The sequence below is a fragment of the Ipomoea nil genome, unplaced genomic scaffold (assembly GCF_001879475.1).
Source record: "Ipomoea nil cultivar Tokyo-kokei standard unplaced genomic scaffold, Asagao_1.1 scaffold0873, whole genome shotgun sequence".
Taxonomy (NCBI): Eukaryota; Viridiplantae; Streptophyta; class Magnoliopsida; order Solanales; family Convolvulaceae; genus Ipomoea; species Ipomoea nil.
The window spans coordinates 1,103,162-1,115,965 of NW_017617301.1; positions in this window are offsets into that span (position 1 = coordinate 1,103,162).

The window sequence follows — 12,804 nt, forward strand, 5'->3', positions numbered from 1 at the left end:
ACTATAATGAAAGCACTCACATTTTCAATAGAACATTGCCAATATCTTCTACCGGGATTATCATTCGTCCATGATGTTTGAAGCTTCAGACGTTGCCCACACTCACAATTTGGAATGGAAACCAACTCACCATATATGTATTCCTGCATTCTTGAAGATGAAGAGCTCTCGCTGCTATATCTTCTAGCCATCTCGCTGCTAATTCGCTGGAAGGAAGAGGAAGTTGAATTCGGAGTTGGGCTTCGATGAGGAAGATGAATTCGGAGGAGGAAGATGAATTCGGATGAGGGCTTCGATGAGAAAGATGAATTCGGACTTCTAGGGCTTCGATGAGGAAGATGAATTCCGACTTCAAGGGCTTCGATGAGGAAGATCAATTCGGACTTCTAGGGCTTCGATGAGGAAGATGTAGTCGGACCTCTAAGGGAGATGATGAGGAAGATGAATGACTTCTAAGGGCTTCGATGAGTATTTATTCACGTATTAAAGAGTACAAATACGCATAACAAGTAAATGTACCAAAATGCCCCTGAAATTGACGCTAACATAACACCCATTTGACGGAAGGACCTCAATTGGAAAGAATTTAATAGACGGGTGGTTAAATTGTCCAAATTAAAAGACGGGGACCAAATCTGGAAAATCATCATACTCGGGGACCATTGCTGGAATTAACTCTAAAAAAAATTTAGTATTTGATTATTTTTAAAAATAAACGGATAATATTCATCTTGTGTAAAGGAAAATAAAAATAAAAATAAAAAGACTTATTTTGACAAAAAAAAAAGTGTTATTTTTAGGTTACACTAATGCGTTCATCCATACATATGCTTTGATTTGTGAAACATGACTTTTTTATTTTTATTTTTTGGAAGGGAGGTGGGGGTAGGGGGTGGAGGAACTCAAACCCAAAGGTTAACAAAAGTTAGTTCAAAATACAATGTTGCCTACAAGTACCAAGTTGGTCATTGCAGACATAGCTTCTACACCCATGAGGAGGCACGTCAAATTCCGTCCACTTTGAGACTCCCAAAAGTGCAAGGTTTGCCACAGCATCAGCCACAGAGTTCTGCTCTCGGTAGATATGGAATATTTTTCCTCCTCCGTCTTCTATGAACATTCTTCTGTAGCTCTAAAAAATGATGTCGTGTTGCCTGTTCCTCGTGACGATCCCTTGCATGGCTTTGGCGATATCCTCGCAATCGGTATGGAGTTCATAGCCGTGATATTCTTTGCTTCTAGCCCACTGGACTCCTATGGCTAAGGCTTTTAACTCTTCTTCAAGAGGATTTGCAGCATGAAATCTTCGGGCACATCCCACTATCCAGTTGTCTTTCCTATCCCTGAGGACCTTGCCACCTCTCGCAAGGATGTCACGTTCTCTGTAGCAACCATCAACATTAAGAATAAACACTACATTAGATATAGGCTGCCATTTAACCAATTTGAAATCAAAATAACCCTGGATACCCCTTGGATCTTTAGCTCTAGCGAAGGCATTCCTCGTGTCCTTCTGCTGACTTTCAATCCACTCCAGCTTCTACTAGATATTCCAAGTATTGCCACACAAAAACAGTGTCGTTCCTCCACTTACATATCCACCAAATCGTTATAGCAAAATTATTCTTCCAATTTTTGTCAATTTTATCACAAGGCCCCATGCAGATTAACCATCAGCTAATTGTCTAAAGGAAGATTCTCCAGCCATTGCCCATCTCTTCAGGGAATAATGTTATCCCAGATTTCTTTAGCGGCCGCATTTGAACAAACTTATATATATATGGTGTTAACAACATGCACCAACAGTGTAAGGAAAACACACCATAATGAAATGCAAAAAAATACCAAAAAATACACAACAGACCCAAAAAATACATCATATAACTCACCAACCCCAATGGTGTATTTCCGAACACTGTATGGTGTTTCTACTCACACCTAATGGTGTGTTGTTGGTGATGTGTACCTAATTTGTGTGCGTTTTTTGTGGTGCATTTTCTGACGTTGATGGTGTATATCTTACTAACTATTGGTGTATTCTGAAAATCTCCACACGGGAAGGGGTCGCCACACCTGAGTGCGACCATATATATATATATATATATATATATATATATATATATATATATATATATATATATATATATATATATATATATATATATATATATTTATTTATTTATTTATTTATTTATTTATATTTAAATGTAGGGAACTCGATTTCAAGCAATAGTGTTTGATCACGACATTGGAATGTATGATATCTCTCCACAAACCAACTCCTAGTATACTATTTCAAATGTCATTGTCAAACCTGCGCGACCTAACTACAAAGTTTTTGATCAGAAATACAACTACACCTGGACTTTAAACGGTAAGACCATTGTCCAAACAATTGACAATGATGACACTCCACCAGCTCCAATTGAACAAGTTTACACATCATTCTCAGAATTTTATCAATGCATAAAAACTTCTAATGAAATTTGTAAGTTAATAATATTTACTATATCATTATAACAATATTTATTGTAACCATATATTTCAAATTATTTATCATCATCCTCTATTGACAGCAATTGTAGCAATTGTCATTGACAAACTCAAAAAAAAAAAAAAATCAATGACTTCATTGTTGCGGATGAAAAAAGTAAGTTCCCCACTCTATTGCTCTTATTAAATTAAATAAATTAGCAGCTACAACCAAATATAGTACATATGCATTTTTTTAATTTAGAATTAGGTGTCTACAATACATTTATTCAAAAATATTTTTATTTATTATCAATAAATTAAATAACAGAAATATTTTCTCAACCTACTAAAACACAAAGAACTAATAACACCTCCACTGAGGCTCAAACTCACAACCTTCCAAATGGAAGTCCAACCCAAGTACCATTAGACCACCTAGTCTTGGTAGAAATAATTTTATTAGTTATATTGTCTTTATTTTCTCCAATGCAAAGATTTCGATCCTTACCTTCAAAATCATTAATTGATTATATTCACTACATTTCATTGTCTTCTTTTTACATTAGTGTTAATGTCATATGTGGTCCTCCGAGTATAGTGATTTTGCCACGTTTAGTCCTAAACTTTCAAATTGACCGCAGTACTTCGATTTTCAAATTGCTACCATCCGTGGTCCAAGTTAACCACCCATAGTCCTTCAACTTTCAAAATTTAACCAGCCGCGGTCCTCCTAGAATGATCATAGGTGGTTAAAATTTGATAGTTGAAGGATCATGGGTGGTTAACTTGGACCATAGATGATTGTAATTTGAAAGTCGAATGACCACAAGTGGTCAATTTGAAAGTCTAGGACTAAACGTGGCAAAACCACTATATTAGGAGGACTGTAGATGTTATTAACTCTTTTACATTATCCTGTAATTAAATATCAAAGTTATAATAAAAAAGAGTTAATACCTCTAATGATCCTTCGAGTATTAGCGATTTACCAGCTGTGGTTATCTGAGTTTTAAATGACTTCCAATGGTCCTACATGTTTTAAAAAATAACCACCAGTGGTCCTTTTAGGACGTCTCGTGGTCATTTTAAACTCGAGTTTTTTTAAGAATTAGGAAACATTTAAAAGTTAGCAAAGTATATATAAATTACTGTATAGAATATAACATATACTACACGGCTTTTGGTTGCCGGTCGGCGGACCAACACTACCGTAAAATACTATAAACGAGAGTTTATGATGAAAAGAGGGAGTAAAGCAATGGAGAAAATAATGCGATATTATTTCTCTAGGGCTTCGGCCATTTAGGTGCCAAAAGAAGCCAAAGGTGATCGATTTTTTAACAGCCTCCTTACATGGTGATTCTAGGGGGATACTTATACAAGAATACAAAATACGTACAAGTAGGATTTGCGTAGAGCCAAAATCTACAAGAAAGTAGGGCTAACGTGTAGGGGTGAATCAGCTATGGAAACTGGTCGCTATTGCGCCCTAACTACCTAAATTAATATAATAAAGCAAGCTACTTGCATTAAATGTGAAAAGTAAATCTCTGTGGGACATGTCTGTAACCGCCTATGGGGAGTACTCGGTTGGAGAGTATCCTGGTTGCTGAGGAGATGTCTCCGAGGAGTCGCGGTGCTCGGGCGAAGATGTCCCGACCGCATAGCCTAGTGGCCTGTCTGACTTCCTGAATGGTTCCCAGCCCGGGACGTGCTACCTGCGGAGCCTGGTCGCCCGCTCGAATTTTGTAAGGCGCTCGGTCGGGGACACACCGGCTGTCGCATCTGCCCGTTTTGCTCAAGCTGAATGGCCTTCATCGGGGCTGGCAGCCGTACTTCCTGGTGGTCGATTAACGGGAGCCGGCTGGCTACGATCTCCCAGTACCCTTCCGGGGGTCGCGGGTGTTGCCCTTTTGCTAAGTGTGGTATCACGTCTCACACCTGACCGTCTGGCCTTATCTTCCCGACCAGGTGTCCGTTTTGGGGGTATCTATCAACTATATTGTGTAGTGTGTGTGTGTGTGTGTGTGTATAATTGACATTTTTAAAAATGTAACTTTTTTTAATTTTTAATTACGACGAAAAATAATATTATTTGAGACTTTATTTATTTTTTTTAACTTCGAATTCAAAAAAAAAACCTGTGGACTGGCCCGTGGGGCTGCCAACCCGTATGGGGCGAGCTATGGTTGCATGAATCCTAGTCCGTGGGCTTGGTGAGCCGACTCGCAAAATCCCGTCAAAAATTAGCTCTGAAAAATTTTGCATGTGCATCCTTTGAAAAATGACTTTTACCAATCAAAAGGGAAAGTCATTTTCTCTCAAAATATACCTATTTCATTTTACTAAGACATCATTTTTCATTGACTTCATTTCTTCCCTCTTGCCAAACACTGAAAACCTAAACAATATTTTCTAGAAGTCATTTTTCGGGTTTTCAAACGCACCCTAAGCTTATTAGTTATTAGTAACCGACGTTTAGTTTCAAAAAAAAAAAAATAATAAATAAATAAATACCGACATTCACGTGACGCCCACTGCTACAGTTCCGACATATAGTATTGGCTTTGTTGTTTAACGGGCGTGATTTAACAATTCTTGTTTTAAGTGTTGATTTAACAATTCTTAATCAATATAAAACATTGTTAATGTGGTACCATATAATTGGATCGACCTTCATTGATCCTTTATGAATTATGATTATAAATCCTAGCCAGACCTCGATTTATACACAAGAATATGCGGCATAAAATCCCACATTATTAATACTTCATTTTCGAAAAGTTAATATTTTATTTGAAATAGTTAGAGAAAGGTTTTAAATCGAGATTCGATTTTATGACCACCTATTTGAAATGGTTACTTACAGAGATATCATCACACTACATAGTAGTTGGTTATTAATTTAATTTAAAATTGTTCAAAATAATAATAAGTGGCATTGAACGAATATGAAAACTTACAAAGTGTTAGGGTAAATATTTAGGCAAGAATAATATTCAAGGACTAAAAATTATTACCTTAGGATGATTACCGGAAAGTATATTACATTTAGCTTATGGAATAAGTCAAAAATGGAATAATATTTTCAAAAATAAATTTATTTTATTATTTAGTAATAAGTCAAAGGGTTTAATACTATATATATATATATATATATATATATATATATATATATATATATATATATATATATTAGAACATGTCTTCTCGTAAAAAATGGAATAATCTCAACCATCCATCTAGAATGATAAGATAGATAAGGTTAGAAATCTATTAAAAAATGTGGTGACATTTTCTTAATCCATCAAATTTGAATGTGCACTAGGAAAAGTTTAATCGTGCATCTATGAATAACTAATAAATGCATGTACCAATGCTGCACTCAACCTTGTTGCACTGTAACATATCAATGCATCTTACAATGCAAATAAGTTTGGGTGCACCCTTGGTACATTTTGAATGCAGTATCATTTATCTGTTTATGGACAATCAAGATATATTGCCTTACTACACAATAAAATTTTGTAATAATTATGAAAATGACATTGTATTTTCTTTTTCTGATCCCCTTATTTTGTAAGTCATCCTAAATGGATAGATCATATCATTCCACATTGCTTATAGGAAGGCATTGTTCACAGTTAATCATGTGCTTTTATATAGAATTAGGTTCTGGTGCTGTTGGTGCGCCCAAGTGCAGTTGTGCGATGAGAGGAGAGCCATTGATTTTGATTAAATCAATGTCCAGGATTACAATTTTTTTTTTTTAAAAAGGGTGTGGTAATTTAGTAATTTTTGCATCTAGGTCAAATTTAAGGTGCGTGATTTTTGTGCTTAAGGTGCGTGGGTTTTGTGCTTAAGGTGCGTGGGTTGTGTACATAATGTGAGTAGTCGCATAGACGGAGCCAAAGGGGGGGGCAGGGGGGTCAGCTGCCCCCCCCCCTCACTCCACCCCCACCCCTACCCCTACCCCTACCCCATATATAATTTTTGTATGTATATATGTGTATATAGTACATTTTTGAGTATTAGTATATAAAAACTGTTAATTGTTGATAAGAAATGAGTTAAATTAGTTGGTAGAGCATGCATTTGGTTATAATAAAGGTTAGGCCTTTGAATCATATAGTTTTTTGGCTCCTTCCCTATGACTCTAACACAATCACGTTTTAATAGTTTTTTTAATATTTGATACACACACACACACACACACACACACACACACACACACACACACACACACACATATATATATATATATATATATATTCAAATTATTTTATCAAATTAATTATGTTTCATATTTTGTTATAAATATTTTTATAAAGTTTCGATTTGTTTTATTTTTCGCCCATATCCAATAATATTTACACCTATATTTCTTAGGTAATTTATTTATTTATTTTTAAATATCTCTTTTATTTTAATGTTTCGCCTTTACTGAAAAAAAAAATTGTGAATCGATCCCTATTTTGCCCCCCCTCAACAAAATTCCTGGCTCCGTCCCTGAGTAGTCGTTGAAACTTAAGGTGCGTGAGTTTTGTGCTTAAGGTGCATGGGTTTTGTGCTTAAGGTACGTGAGTTTTGTGCTTAAGGTGCTTGAGTTTGTACTTAAGGTGCGTGAGTTTTGTACTTAATGTAAGTAGTTGTTGAAACTTAAGGTGCGTTGTTTTCCATCTTAAGGTGCGTGATTTGTATGCTTAATGTGTGTCAGTTGTGTGAAACTTAAGGTGCACCATTTTAAAACCTTAGGTGCATGGTTTGTATTCTTAATGTGCTTTATTGTGTGTTTAAGGTGCGTGGTTTGTGTTCTTAATATGCGTGATTTGTGTTCTTAAGGTGTTTTGTTATTGTGCTTAAGGTGCGTGATTTGTGTACTTAAGGTGAGCCATTTTAATGCTTAAGGTGCGTCTTTCGCACAAACGCACGGGAACCCTTCCCAGCACCTGAACCATTTATATATATATATATATATATATATATATATATATATATATATATATATATATATATATATATATACATATATATATATATATATACACACACACACACACACACACACACACATACATACATACATACATACATACATACATTATAACATGTCTTCTCGTAAAAAATAGAATAATCTGAACCATCCATCTAGGATGATCAGATAGATAAGACTAGAAATCTATTTAAAAAATGTGGTGACATTTTCTTATTTATTATCAAATTTGAATGTACACTAAGACAAGTTTGATTGTGCATCTATGAATAACTAATAAATGCATGTACCAATACTGCACTCAAGCTTGTTGCACTATAACATATCAATGTATCTTATAATGCAAATAAGTTTGGGTCCACCCTTGGTACATTTTGAATGCACTATCATTTATCCGTTGATGCACAATCAAGATATATTGTCTTACTCTAGAACAAAATTTTGTAACAATTATGAAAATGTCATTGTATTTTTTCTTTTTTCGATCCCCTTATTTTATAACTGTTAGTCATCCTAGATGGATAGGTCATATCATTCCACATTACTTATAGGAAGGCATTGTTCACAGTTAATCTGGTGCAGCTGGTGCGCCCAGGTGCAGTTGTGCGGTGAGAGGAAAGTCATTGATTTTGATTAAATCAACGTCCAAGATTACTAAAATTTAAAAAAAAAATGTGATGGTAATATGGTAATTTGGTAATTTTTGCATCTAGGTCAAATTTAAGGTGCGTGATTTTTGTGCTTAAGGTGCATGAGTTTTGTGCTTAAGGTGCGTGGGTTTTGTGCTAAGGTGCATGGGTTGTGTACATAATGTGAGTAGTTATTGAAACTTAAGGTGCGTGAGTTTTGTGCTTAAGATGCGTTGGTTTTGTGCTTAAGATGCGTTAGTTTTGTATTTAAGGTGCATGAGTTTTGTGCTTAAGGTGCGTGGATTTTGTGATTAATGTAAGTAGTTGTTGAAATTTAAGGTGCGTGCGTTTCCTTCTTAAGGTGCGTTGTTTTCCATCTTAAGGTGCGTAATTTTTATGCTTAACGTGCGTCAGTTGTGTGAAACTTAAGGTGAACTATTTTAAAATCTTAGGTGCGTGGTTTGTGTTATTAAGGTGTTTTGTTGTGTGCTTAAGGTGCGTGATTTGTGTATTTAATATATATATATATATATATATATATATATATATATATATATATATATATATATATATATATGTGAGTGTGTGTGTGTGTGTGTGTGTGTGTGTGTGTGTGTGTGTGTGTGTGTGTGTGAATTAAGGTTATGTCTAATTTTTATTCATTTTCTGTGTGTTATTAGAGGTATACATTGCACTTTAAATATTGTACATTTTATTTTATTTGACAAAATTATCCTTTTTGCATTTTTGTTAGAAAAATTTACCCTTATATTTAACAACTTCATCACTATTTCCACATACCTAAAATTAAAATTATCATAGGAAAAATGCCCCCCTCCACCCCCCGGGAGTTATATATATATATATATATATATATATATATATATATATATATATATATATATTTTGAAAACTTGAATTATTCATATATGTATCCACATTAGCCCATCAATTATTCTAAAAGTGACGATTTTTTTCATTAATATGTTAAATGGATATTTTTACCATGTATTTTTCTTCTCCAACAAATTATGACCACGATTTGGTTCAAATCGAATAGACACTATAACAACCAAACCTAAAAGTTCCAATTACAATTTAGAATCGAAACCCGATATTTGGGTTCAAATTTATTAAAATCACGAACTAGAACGTCAAGTTCTGATTCCGAACTGAAAAAAATACATTAATTGTTGAATTTAGACTGTATCAAAAATTTAAAAAATTTAATTTTTTTTTAAAAAAAAATGAACCAACGGTTCAAACTGGATCCAGAACCGTGAACCAGAGGTAACTAATATAATTTAAATTTGATTTTTTTTGTCAAATCTCAAAAAGAAGAGTAAAATATATAGTTAGACAACAACATTTTTAAATGACTTGTTTGACTTCTTAGAGCATCTCCAAAGGAGCTGCAAAACGGCAAAATCAAACACCAAACCACCATCCTTGCAAAATATAGTGCTCCAACGTATGCCAGCAAAACGGCATAATGCCATTTTTATTTTTTATTTTTTATTTTTTTTTGCGTTGATGACCAGTGTCGCGCCAGGCACTGTTCATCCGCGACAAATGTAGAATGGGAAGGAAAGTTATCATTTTACCCTTACTTCTTTTTATAATTTCAAATGTATCCTTTATTTATTTTATATGTATTTTTTTATTTTGTTAAATACTTAAAATTTGTATTATTAAATATAAATTATACCATTTTAAAAATATCATTGAGACGATCAAAACAAGACTAATATTGAATATATATTAATAAAAATTCAAATACATCAAACGTAACTAGAACATAATTAAAATTAAAATACATACGACATACATCAAACATAACTAGAACATAGTAAAAATTAAAATACATACGACATAATATTGATATTAGAAAATACAACACAATTTTGAAAAATAAAATAAAATAAATAATTTCCTAGTCCACTCCTACTCCCTCCCAAATTATCAAAATATTTATCAAATTAAAAATAAAGAAGCTCATTATGCACTCCGTAATGCATTGATTGAACATTTGTGGGAAGGATACATAATACATAATTAGAAAAATGCTAAATCATTTATACAAAAATTATTACCAATTTACCAAATATAATATTATAATAATAATAATTAATTTCATCAAATTTTCTAACTTCAATTATGCTACTACTACCATCAATTTCAATTCTTTCAATTCTGCTAATTTATTTTACATACACTTTATATACATAATTACAAAAATGCTAAATCAATTATACAAAAATCATTGCCAATTTACATACTATTTTTTTTATTCATTTTATACTAATTGAAACTCTTTATTGTTTAGGACGAAATGAATTCATTCCCACCTGAAATGGATGTTATAGTTGACCAACATGTTCTGTTTAAGATTCAAGTAAAGCCAGAGAACATATTAAATATATATATATGAATCTTTGTCCGAGATGAAACTTTATCGTGAACCAGGGCTTATTTCAAAAGTTCGTGATAGTATGTTGCTAGAGAACCAGGTTGAAAATATCTAAAAATTTCAATTATTTAAATTTTAATAGTTTATTACTTTTAAATAATAGAAAGTAAATAATATATGTAGTTTTATTCTATAGGATTCAGATGCATTTTTCACATTACAACTTGGACAAGTTAAAAGTGTTGGAGGTAATTTCTCTTTGTAATTTAATAAACTATTTTTATATTTATTCTTCTAACTTCATAAATATTAGTCAACAAAGAATTATGTACACTTTTTGTTTTTGTTTTTTTTTTTTAAGGAATTATCTTCTGGGGTGAGGTCACCACTCACGACACCAGTAAAAGAACAACCCTAACAAGATGCTAAAATTGAAATAATTGAATCTGGATCTTCCAACCACAGCGTTAAGCGTAAACTGGATTATTCATTTTCATCAAATGTGGGGAAGGAGGCCAAATCCATTGTGAAGTTAAAGAAACCTTGAAATTGCATAAGTTTTGGGTTTAATTGGTGGAATATTTATGGATTTTTTATGAGAAATTTTTTAAAGTTGTATTTTTTTTTTTTTGGTTAAGTATTTGGGGTTTTTTTTTTTTTTTTTTGATCAAAGGGGACGGGGAAGACCCGAGTGAGATATGAAAGGAAACTAATTTATCTCCCTGACTCTATGAAAAGTAGTAACTTGAGCTTGGTCTTTGGCAAAAGCCTCTGTGCACGTGATGGGGCAGGACTTGTAAATCTCCCAGTTTGCATGCTGAAAGACTCCAGCGGTTGCAAGAGAGTCTGCAACCCAGTTCTGTTCTCTATAAATAGTGCGAACAGTTATCCTCCAGTCCTTTGCGAGCCACTTCCTGGCGTCCTCCATGATCTTGCTTATAGGTCCCCGGAGGGTGGTGTTAGTATAAAGCCAATCCACCACCCTCCTTACATCTGATTGAATTTCCACATCGCGAAGGCCATTGTTCCACGCCCACTGCATACTCATGAGAATCGCATTGGCCTCCACCACCTCCGGGTGGTTTAACTCCATACTAGCCGAGAATCCCTCTATCCAGGTTCCTTGCTGATCGCGCAAAACTCCTCCAAAGCCTGCTTTGTTAATTGATGCCTTGGCACCTCCATCAACATTGATTGTCATCTGGTGCTATTCCGAAGGTTTACAGCTAAGGTGGATGGTTTTTTCACTAGCAGCTGTGGCTTTGATGGTCTCTTCTCGCATGAAGGCAGGAGCAACTTCCTCGCCTGCTTTCTTGATCCATGCAACTCTCCTCTGGAGATTTAAGTTTTCTTTAAAAATTCTGTTATTTCTCCAGTGCCATAACCACCAAAGGGTGATGGTGAAGGTACATTGCCATTCTGTGTCCTTGCCACCTGCAATATTATCCTCAAGCCAAGATGTAATGTTAGTGTGAAGCCAGGAGGTGTACCTGTTGGTTCCAGCGATAGCTCTCCACAATTCCCTGGCTTGGGTGCAGTCTCGAAGAATATGGGCGATGGTTTCTTAGGGATCAGGGAAATGAGCGTGTCATTCATTCCTTCTTCAAGGTTACCTGTTTCCAAGAATTCTTTTACTTGCTTGATAACAGAAGGTCACACCACTTCCCAGGCTTTCTGATAGAAACAAGCATGAAAACCGTCAGGCCCGGGTGCTTTGAGCGGGCTCATTTCAAATAAAGCTTTCTTAATTTCCTCCGGGGTGAACTCCATATTTATCCTGTCCCAATCGTCTTCCTTCAACTTTGGAAACCTATTCTTGGGGGCATAACTACAGTCAACATCACAGTCTTTGGTGAATAGAGCCGAGAAGTACTCATGGACCTGCCTCTCTGCTTCATCTTCACTTAGGATGTTTTGGTTGTTGCTACTTGAGAGTTTAAAGCCTCTTTTCTTAGACTCATTGATTGTCGCTGCTGCATGGTAGAATTTTGTATTCCTGTCGCCGGATGTGATCCAATTTTCTCTGGCCTGCTGGAACTATAAAATCTCCTCTTGGTGGAGAGTTTCCTCGAGGTCTTTTCTAATTTTCTTTTCAAGTCTAATGAGCCCCGCATGAGCTACCGTGTCCAGCTTAGTTTGTAAGCCCTCAAGTCTCCTCATAAGTCTTTTCTTATTATGATGAATGTTCCCAAAGGTTGATCGGTTCCAATCTAAGCTTATTCGCCATGTTCTCTTTATTAGCCCAAACCGTGTTTTTCTTATTCCAATTAATTCGGATCATGTCAATAAAGTTTGGG